Source organism: Acinonyx jubatus, chromosome B3 (genome assembly GCF_027475565.1).
Source record: "Acinonyx jubatus isolate Ajub_Pintada_27869175 chromosome B3, VMU_Ajub_asm_v1.0, whole genome shotgun sequence".
Classification (NCBI taxonomy): Eukaryota; Metazoa; Chordata; class Mammalia; order Carnivora; family Felidae; genus Acinonyx; species Acinonyx jubatus.
In genome coordinates this window covers 23695081-23718546 of record NC_069386.1, presented here as the reverse complement: position 1 = coordinate 23718546, position 23466 = coordinate 23695081, and the positions used below count along the sequence as shown (strand labels likewise).

General features: G+C 37.8%; 1 long non-coding RNA gene and 3 other non-coding genes across 5 annotated transcripts in view; all 4 read right to left on the bottom strand.

The window, feature by feature from the left end:
• Positions 1 to 5365: 5365 nt before the first annotated feature.
• The window catches only part of LOC128315888 (uncharacterized), a 35897-nt gene continuing 17796 nt past the window's right edge, over positions 5366 to 23466 (bottom strand). For both annotated transcript variants that reach the window (XR_008299019.1, XR_008299020.1), the window contains exons 5-7: positions 21402 to 21517; positions 20679 to 21025; positions 5366 to 7334 (exon numbers count right to left, since the gene is read on the bottom strand). This is a non-coding gene — a long non-coding RNA (uncharacterized LOC128315888). The remainder of the gene's footprint in view (positions 7335 to 20678; positions 21026 to 21401; positions 21518 to 23466) is intronic.
• On the bottom strand, positions 6597 to 6663 carry LOC113602117 (small nucleolar RNA SNORD109A). Its single transcript, XR_003423492.1, has one exon. It is a non-coding gene; the product is annotated as a small nucleolar RNA SNORD109A (small nucleolar RNA).
• LOC113602087 (small nucleolar RNA SNORD115) lies at positions 21265 to 21344 on the bottom strand. The gene has a single exon (XR_003423464.1). It is a non-coding gene; the product is annotated as a small nucleolar RNA SNORD115 (small nucleolar RNA).
• On the bottom strand, positions 23190 to 23270 carry LOC113602091 (small nucleolar RNA SNORD115). Its single transcript, XR_003423468.1, has one exon. It is a non-coding gene; the product is annotated as a small nucleolar RNA SNORD115 (small nucleolar RNA).

Sequence of the window (23466 nt, the reverse complement as noted above, 5' to 3'; positions counted from 1 at the left end):
TTGCATCCTGATATCGTGTCTGAGTCACTTTTCCTTTCATTTCAGACATCTATACTGACTTCTTGCCTGTTGTGGGTTTTTCTTACTGTCTTTAACGTTAGTGAGAACCAGGGAGGCCAGCTGAGGTGGTGTCACACCAGAAGGGCTCAGGGGTGTGGTGTTAGTGTTAGAAAATTTTGCACTGAGTCTATAGTCCTTGAACAGATCCCCAGAAGCATGTTGGCTGCTTGGCCATGGCACAGAGAGTCAGTGACTAGGCAGGGTGTGTGTGGCCTTAATAAAATGCATGCTGAGCTAAAGGCTGAGGCAAATAGGCTTGGAGTGGATGAGTTCTTGGGAGAACTTGTGGGTGGGGTGCACTGCTAGCAGATTATGTAACAATTGTCTGTGCAGTGCTATATCCTGCAGGTGTCTCTATGTTTATGTTGGGGGGTGGGGGAGAAAAAGGCATCCACCAGCTCCTTTGTTTCTAGAGCAGTCCCCCAGCACATTCTGAAATCAATATAAACAGACCTCCCTCACTTTATGCAAGCTGTCACTTCTATGTTGTCTCCCTTTGAGTTACTGTCTTTTTAATAGATAGAGATAGATAGAGACCAAGCTATCAATGGCCTTACCAGTTTACCCAGTGCTGAGTTGGCTGACTTTTAAAGTTACAGGCTCAAAGTCCTATTGGCTATACAAACTCATGGAATTCAGCCCCTCTGGTTTTCAAATCCAGACATTTTGGGGATTTGTTTTCCCCATGTGGGATCCCCGGTGCTTTTCCCTGTCTGCTATTGCGGCTCCCTCCTTTCTGTGAGCAACTCTTTTCTGCCCTTTCTACCCTTCTAACTTCTACTTTTTCTAACTTCTCTGATGTGCCTTTTTCCACACCTTTAGTTGTGGAGTTTGTTCTGCTAGTCTTTGGATAACTCTCTAGTTTATTTACTCAGATGTGAGTGATATCTAGTTGTAATCATGGAATGACGTGAGTTTAAGGTCTTCCTACTTTGCCATCTTCCCATGCCTCCTTCATAACTGAGTTACTTTCTTACAGGGTTGTTATTTATACTATATTAAGACAGTGAACATTTCAGCTTTAGTTTATTGAAGCTGACAGTATGGTAATTTCACAAGCTTCTTCATATCCACTTCTGTATGGTGATGGTTTAGCTAGGGATATGGCAATGTTGACACATACACACACACACACAGACATTATAACAGAGTAAATAATGTTGCAAAAATTGATTTTCAAAATTTACCACTTAGGTTATTCAAGCAAGAATTAATCCACACCAAAACAACACTTTATATAAACTTGATTTCAGAAACTTTGTCTCCCTTCTCTATCCTAAGCAACATTTTCCCACATTAGAACAATAATATTACTACTAAGTTCTCATCTACTGATTTAATCCCTAGATATAACTTCATATTTTTACCTGATCTGCACTTACAGTTCCTTCTTTAATTTTTTGTCTCCGTTAATACTAAAAACTAAAATTTTTCTATTTAGCGACATTATTTCTATTACAATTTCTATTACACACACGCACACACACACACACACACAGCTAAACTCTCTAGATAAAGGAGTCATATCAACACTTTCTCTATGTGTTTTTCCAATTTTCTCTTAAGTCATCTTAAGCCAAACCAACAGCATGATTACTAACACTTCAGTATCTATTCCATAATGCCAACTTTGTTATAATCTCTCAATGTGATTACAATTTTTTATAAATAAGACAGTAGGTAATAAGTTCACCACATACTTAGGCTGGCCTGGAGAAAAGACCTTGGATTTATTTTCACACAGTCTATTTAGAAAATACTGACAGAAAATAATTGTGAAATGTTATGTGCAAAGAGACTTTAACCTGCTAACCCTACTTGGAATACATGACCTGTAGCCTCACTCGAGTTGAATAAGGCATGTTTGATATGTAAATCTTACTCAACATTACTCTATCTGTATATATACAAAGTGCACTGACAAATAGATATTTTTGTTTCTCCGTATCAGGCGCACACACACACACACACACACACACACACCTAGGCTTCTATATGAATTAAGTCATAAAATATTTATAGGGTGGTTAGTGCAAAATAAAACTGTGCATGAGTAACTATTAGATCTCTCAATGATATGACATTAGTCCATTTTGCATATTACAGACTTCTATAAAGCTAAGTAAACATCATGCTAGATTAAAATTCTCTATATCCTGTGTGCTTAATTTACCACCTAACTCAGGTACCATAACTATACCTTTATATTTATTTTCTTATTCTTTCACTCTCAATTATGAATTGCCAGCACTAAAGACAAACACATGAAAAGAAAAATCCATACAACAAACATAAATCTGCTCAAATTCATCTGGAAAGAAACAAATAGAATGCCAGAATCTTAAAAATTCCTATTATAATCAGGAAGCTATCCTGATTATTTTTTATGGGAACACTTTTTTTATCAGTGTAATAAATTTTGTCCTCCATTGTCATTCTTGCATATATTATCAGAATGTAGCTTATTATAAATAAATATTTTATTAAAGCTGTAATTTATTCAATGGCTTTTTCAGAACATCTAAATCTTAGAATACTAATTTTGCTTTGCAATTAATAATAATATTTAAGTGATTAGTAATGAAAGTCTATCTTGGTATGACTGTCAGTGTAATGTTACAATTTACTGAAAATGTATGTGGCTTTTTATAAATATAATTTATTGTCAAATTGGCTTACATACAACACCCATTGCTCATCCCAACAAGTGTCCCCCTCAATGCCCATCACCCAATTTCCCTCTCCCCCACCCCTCCATCCACCTTTAGTTTGTTTTTTGTATTTAATAGTCTCTTGTGGTTTGCCTCCCACCCTCTCTGTTTAGAAGACCATGGGGGAAGCGGAGGGGAAAAATAGATGAAAATATATGTGTTTAAAAGAGAACACTCAACCTATCCTGAAAACATCAATCTTTAGGTACCAAGTAACACATTTACAAATATTAGACGATATTCCTAAGAAATGTGTTAGCTAATATTTGGGTTAGTTTGATGAGATATTTCATTTTATTTTGTTTCATTTTATTTTCATTTTTAAATGAAGTTTAAAAAATTTAAAAATGTCATTTTTAAATGTTTATTCATTTTGAGAGACAGAGAGAACAGGGAAGGGGCAGGGAGACAGAGAGAGAGAGGAAGAGAATACCAAGTATTTTCTGCACTGTTAGTTAGCACAGAGCCTGATGCAGGACTTGATCCCATAAACCGTGAGATAATGCTCTGAGCCAAAAATCAAAAGTTGGATGCTTAACCTACTGAGCCACCCAGGTACCCCTGAGATATTTTAAACTTTCTATTAAAATATAATATATGTGTAGAAAAGTGCATATATGAAAATTGTTTACATTAGGACTTTACATTAGGGACTTTAAGGACATTAAGGACTTTAAGTAATAATATATCAATGTAGGTTCAGTATACTACTCTAATGTAGTATACTGTAGTAAATGTAACTTCTAAAATTTGCACCATCCAAACCAATTAATCAAGACAGAAAAATCACAAATATTCCAAACATTGCAGAAACCACCCAGTTATCTTATTTCCATGACTATCTCCCATATGACTTTCCATGAGTAACTCATTTTCAGATCATAGATTAGTAAATATTCAAGAGATATAGATAAGATAATTTCAAAATAGAACTACCTGGCATGTAGAGAACACTGCATCCACAATGATATAATTACATGCTAGTGTAATTATAACTGTAATATTTATTAAATTGTGCCATACCCGGGGCCATGACAGAGATAAAAAATTATTCTAAAGTAATAACATCAAAGTATGTTTTTTATCATATGAAATTAGGTTAGGAATGAGTAATAAAAGTCAAAAGAAAAAGCCTAACTTCTTGGAAATTAACCAATGCCTTTATAAATAATCCATAATTCAAAAATAAATCAACATAGAAACTAGAAAATATATTTATATGAGTAATAGTAAGGATGTAAATGCTAAACTTGTGCTCATGAAACTAGAAAGTGCTTACAGGGAAATTTAGAGTGAAAAAAATATATTAGAATCAGGGAAGGCTAAAAAATCAATCAATTCTATTTTACAAGAATCTAGATAAAGATAAATAATAATCCAGAAGAGTATAAGGAAAACTTAAAGAGGTTGAGAGCAGAAATAAGCAAAATAAAAAGCATGCTTATAAAAGGAAAAAATAGCAAAAAATAATTTGAAATAATTAATATGATTGAAATCCTCCTAGCAAGATTAATCAAGAATGATAGATAACAGATATGAATGTCTGTAAGAAATACAAAATAAGAAGATATTACTAAAAAATTTACTGTAATGAATTTGATGTTTCAAATAAAATGTTCATCTAACTAGTAAGAATCTTGAGCAAATGATGCAGTCACAAAGAAAGCAAAATTATATAATCACATTTTTATAAACAAAAAAATAACAAAAAAATAAAAAAAGTGAAATACATTTTTAGAAGAATTGCATTTGGGGCTATGAGGCTGGATCTGGTCATAGGGAAGATTCTATTGCGTTATATTTTTCTTGTATGTCTGAGTTCTGTACTATTATAGCATACTAATATGGACAATTTACTGCATAGATATTATGCATCAATATGCTATTATACTGTTTGGATTGAGTTAGTAGCACCAATTCCATGAACCTGTGAATCTACTAATGGTAAAAAATAGACAAGTAGGGGCTTGCGAGAATACGCTTTTAAATAAAAACATGTCCTGGGGCGCCTGGGTGGCTCAGTCGGTTGAGCGGCCGACTTCGGCTCAGGTCATGATCTCATGGTCCGTGGGTTCAGGCCCCCTGTCGGGCTCTGTGCTGACAGCTCAGAGCCTGGAGCCTGTTTCAGATTCTGTGTCTCACTCTCTCTGACCCTCCCCTGTTCATGCTTTGTCTCTCTCTGTCTCAAAAAATAAATAAACGTTAAAAAAAATTAAAAAAAAAACAAAAAAACATGTCCTATTGGTCCTGATATCTGTATGCCTGTTCAAAGGTTTGTTAATGATTGAGGTTCTAGAGTCATTTCAATACCTGGCAGAAATAATTCCCTCTTTGATCTATGACTGAGTCCTTTAGAATTACCTCCTATTATTCTAGAGAATAAATATAAATAAAAAATCCATAATAAATTAATACAAAAATAAGTAGTACTTGATAGGAGTTGTGACAGAACTTTGTTAAGAAAAAATTGCCTTTTTTTTCAATATATGAAATTTATTGTCAAATTGGTTTCCATACAACACCCAGTGCTCATCCCAAAAGGTGCCCTCCTCAATACTCATCACGCACCCACCCCTCCCTCCCACCCCCCAAAAATTGCCTATTCATAAAGCATTAACCACTAGGTCCCAAGTAACACAAAATCCTCAACAAGGCATGCCAGGAAATATAGAAACCATTTTTCTTAAGGATGCATATTTCAAGTTTTAGTAAGAAATCATAATGATATGATATTTCCATATCTCTCCATTTGATGCTTTTAACATCATATCTTTTTAAGTACAGAATAGTATTGCAAATTGAACCATTTTGTGTTTCAAAATAATTATTGAGAATTTAATCATATAAAAATTTTATGGTCTTAAAGAGATCTAACAAAATTTCACATACGGCTTCTCATGTTGTAAAACTGAGAAACAATTCAAGTCAATCCTCAAAAATTAAGGTAGAAGCAGAAATGTAATGCAGTGTGACCACAAAAGCTTTGTGAATCATGGAGTCTCTCTTCTGAAATTTCAATAATTAAACAAATACAGAAAATCTGATAATATTTGGATTTCACTATAACAATTTTTTATCTGATCTGAAACTGCCAAAAAAATTCTCTTAAATTCTACATGTTTCCATCAAAGCAGAAAATAATTACAATGAAAAAACAAATTATAACGATAAAATAATGTAGATAACCCTGATAAGAGTCTCAATGAGGAAAATGACACATTATAAAAATATTCATAAATAAGCTTCTTAAAAGATGAACACAGAGACCTCAGGACCTGGCACACAGAATATGACATATGAACTTCAAAAGATCTTTGTTGTTACTCACCTCTATTCTTTGAAGTGGAAAACCTGGTTCCAATCCTATCTCAGCAAAAATTGACAGAAAGAAAAGCAAAAACAAGGTATCAAAAAATATTCAACAGCAAAATTAACAAAAAACTAAAATTGGTTCCATTGTCATTATTTAATATAGGCATACATTTTTTTCTTCTTTTAGTCCAAATGGGAATTTCAGTACCCACTACTATTGCTTCTCTCCTTATTAATTCATTCATTTTTATTCTCTTATTTGTTGGTTAAGAACATATTTTCTATATACAAGTATCTCTCTACAACTGTGTGTTCAAAGTGAGAAAATGGAGCAAGTCTTGGATTACTGATCATATCTAAATGTGCATAGTGCCTTATAAAATAGGACACAAATGCTCTTTTCTTAGAAAAATATAAATCATGCTAACAGTGGTATTGTGTTGGCACTGAGAGGTCACCAAAGAGAGCCAGGCCTTGAAAGTCTTTTTTGTTCTAGTAAAGGGCAATTCATCTGGACCTCAGATTGACATCTGGAATCAATCCCTCAGGATCTTCAGACAATTGTGCTCATCATTGATCTAGGCAGGCACCCTCCCAACAAATAATCATTTCCATAACCAGGATGATTTTGTGTAGGTTTGATTAAAGAACAGTAAACATGTAGTAGACATTTTATTTAGTATCTTAATAATATGATTCATATATATACCATTAAAATGCTACCTTTGTTCTAATAAATTAGATAAGATATATTGGGGACATATAAAACCCTTTAATCAGCTAAAATTTTAAGGAGCAAATGAGGTACCAAAAATAATATGATTATAGTATAAATATAAGTAGAAGCATCTATATTATGAATATTTCAGATAAATATAAAAAATCAGTATTTATCACAGTTGAATTTCACTACAAGATTATTTTTATTCAATACAAAATTGTGAAAAAAAGAAATATGGAAATGATTCCCCAAAGTTATTCAAGTTATTTTGAAAAGATATATTAAAAAGTGAAGAAACAATAATGAGGATTCCTTGATCCACGTAGGTATATTCATTGGGAAAAATATCTATCATTAAGATATTTTTCCTTGAACTTTTGAAAGAACTAACTCACAGATTTTGAAATACTGATATCACTGGCCAAAAACACATAAGAATTTCAAAAGTACCAGGATAGCAACTAACCTTTCTTTCTTGAAAGTAACTTGTTCACTTGAAAAAAAAATAGTAACCTGTTCTAGCTTTTGACCTGAAAAACATTACCAAAAAAGAAAATATGAGACAATGCATCAAATTAATTAAAAATAAGACATAACATTTGTTCTGTTTTAATCATACAGACACCCCTTGCCACAAACATCATAGTTGCTTGGTCCTTTGTTACTTCGTCATATCATTTATTCACTTATTTCCTTCCAGAGTTATTTACTTTCCAAATGGCCAATAATTTTCTTCAATGAGCTATTCAAATATGTACACAGCAGTTTCTCTAAAATGGGAAATTCTAAAGCTGTATTCCACCCAATATAGACTAAAAATACATTGTGATGTTAAAAATGCCCTGTGATGTGAAAAACTAAAAGCACATAGTAGGAGTATTATGAGATTATTTAGGAGTATTATGAGAGGGTATTATAAGGGGTATTCTGAAGATTATTGATGACCTCGTCAATTGAACAATACTAAAATTGTTACTTGTCTTATTAGAAGACCACTCAGCTGGACCTCAGCAACCCCAAGTACTTATGCTTATTAATGATCCAGACAGGACAAGTACCAACCAATAAAATTTCCTCACACCACATTAATGTTTTTAACAAGTTAACACATGCATTTGCCTTACAGTGAAAAACAGCACAGGTAGACATTTAACTTGACTTTAGTATATCTGGTTTTAATGGCAATTCCAGAAGCTTCCCAGAATCCTTCTCTTTAGAGTGATACATAAAGTGATATTGCAGTGGGTGAGTTTTCAATTCTGATATATTTATTCAATAAGATAGAACCAGAATCAAAAGTTATCTGTGAAGTTGGATTATATCACTTAAAATATTATTAAGTTATGTTAAGACCTGAAAACAGTATACAATGTGATACTACTTTCATTTGATAGGTCTATAGTCCCTGGCCAGAGAAGATACATGTTCATATTGAAAGCATAGTATCATTGTCCCCACACCATTCTGTTTTATTTCACTAGGAGCAACTTTATTTCAGTACACAACACACACAAGCCAAATGTATTCCATGACTTGCCCTCATTAATCTGGAAGTGCTTCCAAACATATGGATTTTTAAACACAAAATCCAGTTCTCCTTACTAATGTACAATATGCATTTCCTTTCAGAAGTCACAGAAAACATCCTACAAGAAGGATATTTTTGTCATTTTCCTGATATTGCTGATTTTCCAGCATCTGAATTAGGTTTAATGCACTATTATTTGCAAGAGCATCAAATATTAATAGCAAATAACTGAAAATAAGAAATAGATATAATAAATATATCTGATTAACACATGTACGATATATATTTTTAAATTTTTAGTTTAACATACAGCACAATAGTGGTTTCAGGAATAGAATTCAATGATTCATAACTTACATTCAACACCCAGTGCTCATCACAACACGTGCCTTCCTCAGTATCCACTACCCATCTAGCCCATCACCCACCCACTTCCCTCCATCAACCCTCAGTTTGTTCTCTATCATTAGTCTTCTGTGGTTTGTTTCCTTCTCTGCCCTTCCCATATTTCTCATGGATTCATCTATTTCATTTCTTAACTTCCACATATGAGTGAAATCATACGGTATTTATCTTCCACTGACTGACTTATGCTCAGCATAATACATTTTAGCTTAATCCACATCACTGCAAAAGGCAAGATTACGTTCTTTTTGATGGCTTAGTAATATTCCACTGTATGCAAAATTATTAATTCCATTGTTATCAATATTGGGCTGCATGTACCCCTTTGAATCTATAATTTGTATCCTTTCAGTGAATATCTAATAGTGCAATTGCTGGATTGTACAGTTCTATTTTTAGTTTTTTGAGGAACCTCCATACTGTTCTCTAGAATAGCTACACCAGTTTGCATTCCCACCACAGTGCAAGAAGGTTGTGCTTTCTCCATATCTTCACCAACTCCTGTTGTTTCTTGTGTTGTTAATTTTAGCCATTCTTACGTGTAAGGTGCTATCTCATTGTGGTTTTGATTTGTATTTCCCTGATGACGAGTGATGTTGAGCATCTTTTCATGTGTCTGTTGGCCATCTGGATGTCTTCTTTGGAAAAGTATCTATTCATGTCTTCTACTCAATTCTTACCTGGGTTACTTGTTTTTTGGTTGTTGAATTTGATATAGATTTTTGATACTAACCCTTAATCAGTTTTGTCATTTGTAAATATTTTCTCTCATTGGATAGACTGCCTTTTAATTTGTTGATTGTTTCTTTCACTGTGCAGAGGCTTTTTATCTTGATGATATTTCATGATTGCCTTTGTTTCCCTTTCCCATGGCGATGACATGTCTAGTAAGAGGTTGCTGTGGCCAAGGTCAAAAGGTTTTTGCCTATGTTCTCTTCTGGGATTTTTATGGTTTTCTGTCTCACATTTAGGCCTCTCATCCATTTGGAATTTATTTTTCGTATGGTGAAAGAAAGTGGTCCAGTTTCATTCTTCTGCATGTTGCCATCCAGTTTTCCCAGCACCATTTGTTGAAGAGACTATTCTTTCCATATGATATTCTTTCCTGTGATAATATTAGTTGATCATATACTTGTGGGTCCATTTATCAGTTTTTTATTCTGTTGCATTGAACTATGTGTCTATTTTTGTGCCAGTAATATACTGTCTAGATGACTACAGCTTTGTAGTACAGATTGAAAACTGGAATCGTGATGCCTCCAGTTTCATTTTCATTTTTCAGGATTGCTTTTGCTATTGAGGGTCTTTTGTGGTTCCATACAAACTTTAGGACTGTTTTTTTCTATCTCTGCAAAAAATATCAGTGGTGTTTTTATTGGAATTGAATTAAATGTATACCGTGCTTTGAGTAGTATAGACATTTTAAAAATGTTTGTTTGTCTAATCCATAAGCATGGAATGCTTTTCCATTTCTTTGTGTCATCTTCAATTTCTTTCATAAGTGTTCTTTTGTTTTCAGAGTACAGGTCTTTTACCTCTTTAGTTAAGTTTATTCCTAGGTAGCTTAGTGTTCTTGGTGTGATTGTAAATGGGATCGATTCCTTGTTTTCTTTTTCTGCTGCTTCATTATTGGTGTATAGAAATTCAACAGATTTCTGTACTTGATTTTAATTTTTTTAATGTTTATTTTTTTTTTGAGAGAGAGAGAGTGAGTGGAGGAGGGGCAGAGAGAGAGAGAGAAGGAGACACAGAATTCTGAAGCAGGCTCCAGGCTCTGAGCTGTCAGCACAGAGCCTGATGCGGGGCTCGAACTCACAAGCTGTGAGGTCATGACCTGAGCAGAAGTCAGATGCTCAACTGACTGAGCCACCCAGGCGCCCCTGTACATTGATTTTATACCCTGTGACTTTGCTGAATTCATGTATTATTTCTACCCATTTTTTAGTGGGATCTTTCAGGTTTTCTACATAGTTTATCATATCGCCTGCAAATAGTGAAAGTTTGACTTTTTCTTGCTGATCTGGATGATTTTTATTTCTTCTTGTCTGATTGCTGAGGCTAAGACTTCCAGGACTATGTTAAATACTAATGGTAAGACGTGGGAAATAGGTTCAAGAATTCCTTACACTTACATAAATGGGTTAAAAAGGCTTAGGGTGAAAAGCTGCCACAGGGCAAAAGCGCCCAAGTTTTGTCATTAAATAGAGCAAGGCATAGAGCAGAAAGTGCGGCAGGGTGAAAGCACCCAAGGTTAGATAGCAAAATGAGTAACTTGCTATACTTAAAGCTGTATGCTCCATCAATTTTAAAATTTAAAGAAAACAGCTAATTAGTTGTATCACCTACAGGAAACTACTTTCCATCTGGAACCAGTGTAGTATTATGCTTTGATCACAACTTCAAAGGCCACTTGCCCCCCCAGACCCTTTGCTTCTTATACACACGAGTTAATGACTACTACCTGATTGTTTTCTTCTGCACATTCACCATGTATGTAAGATCTTGAAAGCTTGGTAAATATGGGGACGAAATCCCTGTCTGGGGCTCTTGTCGCCTCCCAGACATTAGACTGTCTCATTTTTATTTCTGCATTTTCTCTCTTGTCAGATAACAAAGAACTTAGGATTCCTGATCTGTGACAGTAAGAGTGGGTATCCTCATCTTGTTTCTGACCATAGGAGAAAGACTCTTTTTTTCCCCATTGAGGATCATATTAGCTATGGGTCTTTCATAGATGGCTTTTATGATGTTGAGATATGTTACATCTATCCTTATTTTGTGTAGGGTTTTTATCAAGAATGGATGCTGTATTTTGTCAAATGCTTTTTCTTCATTTATTGACAGGATCAAATACTTGTTATCTCTTCTTTTATTAGTGATGTATCACATTGACAGATTTGTGAATATTGAACCTGTCATGCAGCCCAGGAATAAATCCCACTTGATAATGGTGAATAATATTTTTAATGTACTGTTGAATTACATTTGCTAGTATCTTCTTGAGAATTTTTGCATCCAGGGTCATCAGGGATATTGGCCTGTAAGTCTCATATTTAGTGGGGTCTTTGGTTTTGGAATCAAGGTAATATGGCTTCATAGAATGAGTTTGGAGGTTTTCTTTTTATTTCCATTTTTTTGGAATGGTTTGAGAAGAATAGGTATTAACTCTTTTTTAAATGTCTAGTATAATTCCCTTGAGAATCCATCTGCCCCAGGATGCTTAGTTGTTGGGAAATTTTTTATTATTGATTCAATTTCTTTGCAGGTTATGAGTCTGTTCAAATTTTCTATTTCTTCCTGTTTCAGTTTTTGTAGTTTGTGAGTTTCTTTTTTTTAATATGAAATTTATTGTGAAATTGATTTCCATACAACACCCAGTGCTCATCCGAACAGGTGCCCTCCTCAATACCCATCACCCACCCTCCCCTCCCACCCCCCATCATCCCTCAGTTCGTTCTCAGTTTTTAGGAGTCTCATGTTTTGGCTCCCTCCATCTCTAACCATTTTTTTTCCTTCCCCTCCCCCATGGTCTTCTGTTAAGTTTCTCAGGATCTACACAGGACTGAAAACATATGGAGTCTGTAATTCTCTGTATGACTTATTTCACTTAGCATAACACTCTCCAGTTCCATCCACATTGCTACAAAAGGCCATATTTCATTCTTTCTCATTGCCATGTAGTATTCCATTGTGTATATAAACCACAATTTCTTTATCCATTCATCAGTTGATGGACATTTAGGCTCTTTCCATAATTTGGCTATTGTTGAGAGTTTTGCTATAAACATTGGGGTTCAAGTGCCCTTATGCATCAGTACTCCTGTATCCCTTGGGTAAATTCCTAGCAGTGCTACTACTGGGTCATAGGGTAGGTCTCTTTTTAATTTTTTGAGGAACCTCCACACTGTTGTCCAGAGCGGCTGCACCAGTTGCATTCCCACCAACAGTGCAAGAGGGTTCCCATTTCTCCACATCCTCTCCAGCATCTATAGTCTCCTGTTTTGTTCATTTTAGCTACTCTGACTGGCGTGAGGCAATGATATCTGAGTGTGGTTTTGATTTGTATTTCCCTGATGAGGAACGACATTAAGCATCTTTGCATGTGCCTGTTGGCCATCTGGATATCTTCTTTAGGGTTAGGGTTAGGGTTAGGGTTAAGAAGTGTCTATTCATGTTTTCTGCCCATTTCTTCACTGGATTCTTTGTTTTCTGGGTGTGGAGTTGGTGAGCTCTTTATAGATTTTGGATACTAGCCCTTTGTCAGATTTGCAAATATCTTTTCCCATTCCGTTGGTTGCCTTTTAGTTTTGTTGATTGTTTCCTTTGCAGTGCAGAAGCTTTTTATCTTCATAAAGTCCCAATAGTTCATTTTTGCTTTTAATTACCTTGCCTTTAGGGATGTTTCAAGTAAGAAATTGCTGTGGCTGAGGTCAGAGAGATTTTTCCCTGCTTTCTCCTCTAGGTTTTGATGGTTTCCTGTCTCACATTCAGGTCCTTCATTGATTTTGAGTTTGTTTTTGTGAATGGTGTAAGAAAGTGGTCTAGTTTCATCCTTCTGCATGTTGCTGTCCAGTTCTCCCAGCACCATTTGTGAAAGAGACTGTGTTTTTTCCATTAGATGTTCTTTCCTGCTTTGTCAAAGATGAGTTTGCCATACTTTTGTGGGTCTAGTCCTGGGGTTTCTATTCTATTCCATTGGTCTATGTGTCTGTTTTTGTGCCAATACCATGCTGTCTTGATGATTACAGCTTTGTAGTAGAGGCTAAAGTCTGGGATTGTGATACCTCCCGATTTGGTCTTCTTTTTCAAAATTACTTTGGCTATTCAGGGCCTTTTGTGGTTCCATACAAATTTTAGGATTGCTTGTTCTAGCTTCAAGAAGAATACTGGTGCAATTTTGATTGGGATTGCATTGAATGGGTAGATAGCTTTGGGTAGTATTGACATTTTAAAAATATTTATTCTTCCAATCCATGAGCATGGAATGTTTTTCCATTTCTTTGTATCTTCTTCAATTTGCTTCATAAGCTTTCTATAGTTTTCAGCATACAGATCTTGTACATGTTTGGTTACGTTTATTGCTAGGTATTTTATGCTTCTTGGTGCAATTGTGAATGGGATCAGTTTCTTTATTTGTATTTCCTTTGCTTCGTTATTAGTGTATAAGAATGCAACTGATTTCTGTACATTGATTTTGTATCCTGCGACTTTGCTGAATTCATGTATCAGTTCTAGCAGACTTTTGGTGGAGTCTATCGGATTTTCCATGTATAATGTCATGGCATCTGCAAAAAGCGAAAGCTTGACTTCATCTTTGCCAATTTTGATGCCTTTGATTTCCTTTTGTAGTCTGATTGCTGATGCTAGAATTTCCAACACTGTGTTAAACAACAGCAGTGAGAGTGGACACCCCTGTCATGTTCCTGATCTCAGAGAGAAAGCTCTCAGTTTTTCCCCATTGAGGATGATATTAGCTGTGGGCTTTTCAAAAATTGCTTTTATGATGTTTAAGTATGTTCCTTCTATCCTGACTTTCTTGAGGGTTTTTATCAAGAAAGGATGCTGAATTTTGTCAAATGCTTTTTTCTGCATCGATTGACAGGATTATATGGTTCTTTTCTTTTCTTGTATTAATGTGATGTATCACATTGGTTGATTTACGAATGTTGAACCAGGCCTGCAGCCCAGGAATGAATCCTACTTGATCATGGTGAATAATTCTTTTATATGCTGTTGAATTCGATTTGCTAGTATCGTATTGAGAATTTTTGCATCCATATTCATCAGAGATATTGGCCTGTAGTTCTCTTTTTTACTGAGTCTCTGTCTGGTGTAGGAATCAAAGTAATGCTGGCTTCATAGAATGAGTCAGGACGTTTTCCTTCCCTTTCTATTTATTGGAACAGCTTGAAAAGGATAGGTATTATCTCTGCTTTAAATTTCTGGTAGAATTCCCCAGGGAAGCTATCTGGTCCTGAACTCTTATTTGTTGGGAGGTTTTTGATAACTGATTCAATTTCTTTGCTGGTTATGGGTCTGTTCAAGCTTTCTATTTCTTCCTGTTTGAGTTTTGGAAGTGTGTGGGTGTTTATGCAGTTTGTGAGTTTCTAGTAACTTCTCCATTTCCTCCAGATTTCTCACTTTGTTGGCATATAATTTTTCATCATATTTTCTTATAATTGTATTTCTGTGGTGTTGTTTGTGATCTGTCCTCTTTCATTCATGAGTTTTGGATCCTTTCTCTTTTATTTTTGATAAGTCTGGCTAGGGTGTTATCAATTTTGTTAATTCTTTCAAAGAACCAGTTCTTAGTTTTGTTAATCTTTTCTACTGGTTTTTCTGCTTCTATATCAGTTATTTCTACTTGAATATTTATTATTTCGCTTCTTCTGCTGGCTTTAGGCTTTATTTGCTCTTCCTTTCCTAGATACTGTAGATGTAAGGTTAGGTTGTGTGTTTGGGACCTTTCTTTCCTCTTGAGGTAGGCCTGAATTGCAATATACTTCCCTCTTAGGAATGCCTTTGCTTCATCCCAAAGGTTTTGGACTGCCATCTTTTCATATATATATATATATATATATATATATATATATATATATAATATAAACATATATTATATAAATATATATATCTTATATATATATTTATATATATCTTTTCATATATATATAATATAAACATATATTATATAAATATATATCTTATATATATATATTTATATATATCTTCTTCAGTCCTGTTAATTTCAGACTGATTATTGAAAGATATGAATTTAGTGCCATTGTGTTACATGTACAGTTGGCATTTATGGTGATATCTCTGTTCCTTTCTAGTCTTTGTTGATTTTAGACTTTTTTTCTTCCACTCAAAGAGTTCTTCTTAAAATTTCTTGTTACAGATGGTGTAGTGGTCACAAACCACTTTAAGTTTTGTTTGTATGGGAAACTATATCTCCTATTTTGAATGACAGCCTTTCTAGATAGAGTATTCTTGCTTGTGTAACTTTCCCATTCAGCACATTTATTATATCCTGACTCATGGTCTTCCAAGTTTTTGTGGACTGATCTGCTATGAATTTAATGTATCTTCCATTGTAGGTTAAGGACTCTTTTCCCTTGCTGCTTTCAAGATCCTTTCCTTATTTGTGTATTTTGTGAATTTGACTATGATATATGTTGGCAATGGCCATCTTTTGTTGAATTTAATGTGGGTTCTCTGTTTCTTGGATTTTGATGTTGTGTCCTTCCCACAGATTAAGGAAGTTTTCAGCTACAATTTGCTCACATAAACCTTCTGCCCCTTTTTTTCTGTCTTCAACTTCTGGGATCCCTATAATATGAATGTTATTACTTTGTAATAGATCACTGAGTTCCCTAAGTATGCCCTCATGATCTCTGATGTTTGTTTCCTTCTTGTTTTCAGCTTCATTATTTTCCGTAATTTTATCTTCTGTACCACTAATTTGCTCCTCTCCCTTATCCAGTCTCATTTTTTACAACCTTCATTTAGGTTTTCATCTTGGCTATAACATTTTTAATTTTGGCCTGACTAGATTTTATTTCTTTTATCTCTGCAGAAAGGGATTCTCTGGTGTCTTCTAGCTTTTTTCAAGCCAGTTAATATCCTTATAATCATTATTTTATTTCATTTTATTATTATTATTTTAATCCTTATTTATTTTTATGAGAGAGAGAGAGTGCAAGTGGGGAGCAAAAGAGAGAGAAAGAAACACAGGATATGGAGCAGGCTACAGGCTCTGAGCTGTTAGCACAGAGCCCAATATGGGGTTTGAACCCATGATCAGCAAGTTCATGACCTGAGCCGAAGTCAGACACTCAACTGGCTGAGCCACCGTGGTGTCCCAATATAATTATTATTTTAAATTCTAGTTCAGACATCTTATATCTGCATTGACTAAATCCCTGGCCATCATATCTTCCTGTTCTTTCTTTGGAGGTGAACCTTCCATCTTGTCAGTTTGGAGGAAGAAAATAAATAATAATAATAGAATGAAATAAAAAATGTTTAAATCAAATAAAGTAAGATAGATCTTAGGTGTGTTTTGGTCTGCTTGTTAAGAGACACTTAATAGAAAAAAAGAGAAAAGAGGAAGAGAGAAAAATTAAAAATTAAAAAAATTAAAAAATAAAATAATAAGTAGATAAAGTAAAATTTGCTCTTTTCTGTATCCAAGAAACAAAAGAAAAATAAACAACAAGAAAAAATTGAAATAGAAGCAACAATAAAATGAACACATGAACAACAAAAAAACTGAAATGAAGCTAGATCCAGTTTCCCCTAGAGCTGAAACTTTGCAGCAGTCTATGTTTAGTAGAAGTTCATGGAAGGGATTTGTGCTGGTCTTTTGGGTGAGGGGTCTGCTGCTCTGATTCTAGTGGAGATGTGCCTGGAGGGCAAAGGCAGGCAGGGTTTAGTGTAATGACTCATTCTCCACTTGGTGGCGCTGGTTAGCTCCCTAAGGTATATCAGCGTTGGTGGACTACTGGTGAAAATGGACTCTAGTCTCCAGAGTGGAAAGTTTGCACGTTGACAGTCACCCCTCCTGGGTCTCTCACTTCCATCAGCTCCCCACCTACCTCCTGTCTGTGTCTGAGCTGTCTGCCTACAAGGTGGTGCCTCTATCCAGAGTTTTATCTTAGGTGCAGCTGTGTTTCAAAGCTCCATGCTTCATACTACTCCCCCCCCCCCCCCCGCCATGGTTCGGACCAGCACTGATCTTCTGGGGAAGGGTCTCACCATGCTGTGGCCAGGGCTGGCTTGTCCTAAGAAAGTCACACAACTGTGTAGTGGCAGTGGCTCAGAGTTTATGGTAAATTGCAACACACAACCACCACCAGGGTTTGATGACTTCAGCTGGCATCTTTGTTCCTATAAATGTGAAGGTCGTGCTTGACGAGGACATTTGGGTCTTTTTCTTACAGAGAGGTCATATCACCTCTACCAGATTCACTCCAATCAGGGGAACCACTTCTCCCCATGTGACCAGGGGTTATTCAGACCATGCTGTCTGCTTCAGGGGTCCTCCCTGATTCCTCACCAGAGCACTACCAGGAGCTGACCTCTGAAACTTCAGTATCTGCTTTGCTATTTATAAAGACCTGGTGGTATTGAAACCTTTTCCTTTTTCCCCCTTCAATTTTTTGGGGGAACATTTTTCTTGTGCAGTCCCCTGTGTGTGTTTTCTCTCTAACTGCTTTCAGGGGGAATGCATTCATGCACAAATATGATGTGCTATTCTCCCTCCCCCTCTGTCTTTCTTCTTTCCACGAAAATGACTCTTTTCCCTCTGTGCCACCACAGCTCTTCTCTCCTCCAATTCACCTCTCTGCACCATATACCTGCTGTGTTCCCTCCCACAAATTTTGCATATTGCTCTGTTAATCTTCAGATCAATTCCCAAGGTATTCAAAATGGTTTGATGTTGATCTAGTTTTGTTCAACAGATGAGAAAATCCCAGGGTTTCCTTACTATTCCACCATCTTAACTACTCATCCAGGAACTTCTTAAGTTTTGCCACTTTTAAGACTTTTCTTTATCACTATAATTTGCAAATTTAATTATAATATTTCTTAAGGTTGGCCTGCTTTTGTTGCTTTTAATGAGAGTTCTCTGAGCCTCGTGGATTTGGATTTTCTTTTGTTCCTCAGATTAGGAACGTTTCCAGCTATTATTTTCTCAAATAAATTTTATGCCCTCTTTATCTTTCTTTTTCTTCTGAGACTCCTATAACACAAATGTTATTGTGTTTGATGGAGTCACTGAGTTGACTAAGTCTACTCTTGTGTTCCATAATCATTCTTTCTCTCTCTTTTTTTTTCAGCTTTATTATTTTTCATTATATTATCTTCTTTATCACTTATCCATTCCTCTGCTTCTTCCATCCTTGTGGTCATTATATTTAGTCAGTTTTGAATGTCAGTTATCACATTTTTCATTTTTGGTTTTTAATTCTTTATATCTGTAGTAAGGGTCTCCCTGATGTCTCATATGCTTTTCTCAAGACCAGTGAGTATCCCCATGGTTGTTGCTTTAAATTCACCATCAGACATATTTCTTATATCTGTTTTGATTACATCTCTGGCTGTCACCTTCTCTTGTTTTATCTTATGGGATGAATTCCTCTGTCTTGGCATTTTGCCTAAGTATCTGTCTTCTTCTCTGTGTTAGGAAATCCTATTAAGTCCTGCTCATTAATGTAATGACTTTATGAATAAGAGATCACATACTGTCCAGGGCCTGGCACTTCAAGGAGAGTCTCTGATGTATGCTGTATGCACTCTGCTGCTGTCATTTGACTTCTCTATCCTTCAGACCAGTCAGCTGCAGAGGCTCTCCTTGGCTGGAGTGGGCAGTGTTTGGACCATGAACAGAGTGTGGTGAGTTTTCCCTAGGTGTGCTCTGTTTTGCATGTTAAATAAGACCTGATGCTACCTCCACTAGAACAGAACACACAGAACTCTCTAGTCAGTAAACGTAATGTGGACAGAGGTTTATGCTGGTCTTCTGAATAAGAGACCCACCAGGCTGGGACCGAGGCAAATTTTACCTATAAGTGCAGTACTGGCATACCACATGGGTGGGTGACCTGGTGTAAGCAGGTTAGGCAGTCAGTGTTGGTGCCGTGTTATTTACAGAAGGTTGTACTATGTTTATGCTAAGGGGCAGGGAAGGGAAATGGCACCAGCCAGCTCCCATGTACCTGGAAAAGGGTCTCCATTCTTGCAGTTTTCAGGGAGGCATTCTAAGAAAAGTAAATAATCTCCAACTTGTGTGTATCAGGTATTTTTTCAGTCACTGTTTTCACGTTATCTGACTGTGGGTTGTTTGTCTGCCTTCTCTTCAGAAGCAGCACAGTGCTCTCCATATTCAATCCCAGCCATGCCTGCTGACTTTTAAAACTCCAGGATTTAGACACAAGGCATGGGCAGGGACCTGTGATGGTCTTCTGGGGGAGGGAATCACTGCACTGAAACAGGAAATATTACCAAGAAGTATAGTCTCATAAGGGCACAGGGGTGTAGGACTTGGAGTAAGCACACTAGGCAGCCAATGTTGGAGCCAAGCTGCCCTTGGCAGGTAGCTCTGCACTTACGCCTAAGGGTGGGAAACAAAAATGTGTCCCCTGGATCCTTTGTCCCTGGAGAGCCCTCTCTATAAACCTTGCCTCTCATGGCATGCTCCAAGAAAGCAAATAATCTTATTGTGTGCCCCAGGAGATCCTGAGATCCTGATGAATACCCTGGGATTATTTGAAAGCCTTCTGTCTAGAAATAGGGCAGAGTCACAACGCAAGCTTGCAAAGGTTAAAACTCCAGTCTTCAAGCCCCACTTTTTACAAAACTGCACAAAATCAGCTGCTCTCGTTTTCTCAACCAATGGCTTCAGTGATGTGTTTGTATATGTGTTCCCATATGTGCACCATTCTCTCTTGAATTTCTCCATAACCAGGGCTCCTTCCCCTTGACAGCAATTGTCAATGTTTTTCCATCAATGATGACTCCATATATTCTACCTTTCTCAAACTGGCTTCTTCACAACCTCTAGTGTGGAGATAAATCTGAAAGATTTACTCTGAAAGTTTTACTCTGAAAGATTTTTTTGGGTAAATAGAATTATTTGATATATCTAAAAGTGTTTCAAATGAAGAAAAGCATTGTGTGCTCCCAAAACACAGCATCTGTGTTCCAGAGGAAACGATAAGCATTCCTAAAGAACTACACTTATGTTTTCAGAATGTTGTCTAAAATCATTCAGGTAAGAAGTCCCACACTCGAACCATGCTTCCACATTCTCCTTTAAACAATGTCATTAAAGATATGTGCTGCCCTAAAGCTAGCTTCCTCATCCACCCCAGTTTAGAGATGTCCAAGTAAAAACCACAAAAATAAGCCAAATCGAAGACCCAAGCACTTAGCATACCTCCAAATACTGCAGTAGTTTGAGCCTCCAGTTGGGCATTCTCTCACACCAGTAAAACTGTTCCATGGACCAGCGAGGAAGAGGGCCATCCATTGTCATTTGCATACTTTCCAGATGCCAAGATGATCTGTTGCTTTACTGACAGCCAATTGCACAAGGCTGATGTTCACAGAAAGGACGGACCTCTGTGGCCATAACAGGCCCCAGTTCAACACACAGGCCGGCATTGCCATGAGACAGGCCTCAAAATCCACACCATGTCCTCTAGGGCCTCCACTACAAGCAGTGGCATCTTTCACCTGGCATGGTGGGGGAAATGGTGAAACCCTGGCCAAGATGACGTCCCACTGAAAGACACAAGGACACCAAGGAGCTAAACAACAGATTCACATGAGGCGTCAGGAGGGGAATTTGGGAAGGAAACAAAAAGCCCAAGTACAAGAGCCTTCCAGGGCACGTGGAGACCCACAAACAGAGGAGAGACACATGTGGAACCATCGAGGTTTTATTAAATTCAAGCCCAAGGGCCGAAACCAGATGGCTAAATAGGTCCCCAAGACTCCACCCCACAATGGTCCCCTCCATTGGTCCTCAGCATAATCCTATTGAGCAAGATTTTTATGTCATCATCTCTCTTTGAGACCATATGAGTTCTCATCATTGACCTAACCAAGGCAGTCCCCACGCACCTGTGCTTCCCAATCCCATGCACAACATGCTTACCAAAGAGGGTGTCTTGAATGCGAGATGGCTGGGGTGGCACCTTAGTGTGGGCGTATTCCAGAAGCTGGGCCAATTGATTATGTGGGCCAGGTGGGATCTTCATTTGGGCAGGGGATCTGTGGACAGAGTGTAACACAGATTTGACAATGGCCTTCCCCATTGCTCTTGACCTTCTGGGCAATGGGCATGAGCCCTGAAGTTGTAGCACCATGACTCCACCTATGACATAAGCAAGACTTGAGGGATGGCAGGAAGGCTCCAGAGCAGCATGCAAGGTCCTCAGTGCATATGTGTCCACCTGACACAAAGGAAACCTAGGCCCCCACAGGGAGATGAGAATGGGAAAAGAGCCACCAAGAGGCAGGACTGCAACACAGGTCACCAAGTGAGTGAGACAACACTTGGAGAAAATGTGGCAGGCAGAATCATGGACCATCGCTGGTAGGGCCCTGCCCTTGGCTTCAGGAAGAGTGGGCAGAGATGGAAGCCAGGGATGGGCCCAGGGCTGTTGAAGACATGGGTGTCCAAGCTCATTGATCAGTGGAAACGAATACCTCCTTGGCAGAAAGTGTATATGGAGACCTGAGGAGCTACACAACGGCCACTTGGCAGGTAAATCCCTGCTCTGAATGCAGCGCTCAGAGACTTATGGAAAGATTCCTGGGGTGCTCATGGGACTGCTGTGCATCCCACCAGCATCCACATCCATTCCCAAAGAGTGCTGCTATGAGTCCTCTGTAGGAACACCTCGTCCTTTCCTATTTTTGCACATTGGGCTAGAAAAAGGAGGTCCAGCACAGTTATAAAACCATGTCAACGTCATTGGTAACAGAAAAACAAGCATGCCCTGGGTTGGAGCACCATCCCAAGGGGCGATGGCAGGCAAGCCCATTCCAGGTATGGGAAGATGCCTGGACCCATAAGGCAATGCATCCAACATAAGAGGGCTGATTGGGAAGACCTGGGAGCCAAGAGGGAATACCTACATTCAGGGTCCCTGAGAGCAGCAAGCACTCTTCAGGGAAGGTCTCCCCACTATCCCAGAGTGCTCTAAAGTCATCCAGCTGAAAGTCCTGTTCCTGCCACCCTCCCCCTGTGCCCATTCTAGAAAATGTGGGCGGGAGCCCTTTCCTTCAGGAGTTTGCCATAGGCTCCAAAGCCCACGGCAGGACCTCACGTCCCTCCCAAAACCTTAGCAATTCTGACATCAAGATGAAAAACATGCTAAACCAGTGAAGGGAGACCATAGGCCCTTGAGAAAGAGGAGCTTTCCAGGGAACTTGGAATCATTGCAGGAGACACAGATTACATATGGTGTCAGGAAAGCACATGGCACAGGCGTGATATTCAGGGACATGCCAGGCCTCTGTGTCAATGATGGGGCCCAGGTACCACACACTGGCTGGTGTTGCCCTGAGGCAAGCCTCCCCATCAGGAATTGCCACATCCTTTGGGAATTCCATGTACTCATACTGTAATCCACACACTTCACATGATGGGGGCAATGGCAAGACCCTGGCCACAAAGAAATCATCCCACTGAAAGACACAAGGACACCTAGGGAGCTTATCCAAGGATCCAAGTGAGGCATTCCAGGACACAATATGGATGGGCACACAAAGCCCCAGAGTGGGAGCCCGTCTTAGTCACATGAAGGCCCATAGACCAGGGAGAGCCACACTGGGTTGCCTCAAGGGATCAGTCGACTGGAGCCTCATGTGACAGCACTTTTCCAGGGCTACAGGGGTGGGATCCTGAGGCAGAATCCTCAGGATGGTGGCCTCCAGTGAGCCTCAGCATAATCCCATTGTGCATGATATTTAGGTCATCATCTCTCTTCGAGACCATATGAGTTCTCATCATTGACAAAACCAAGCAGTCCCCTCCCACCTGCATCCTTCTCCTGCCAGCTCAACATGCATACCAGAGATGGTTTCAAAGAGCAGGGTGACTAGTTGGGTATATGGCTTAGGGCCTATTCCCCAAGCTGGGTCGAATTAGGCCTCCATGTGCCCAGCAGGATCTTGGTCTGGGCAAGGGCTCTGTGCAGAGAGAGGCAGCTCAA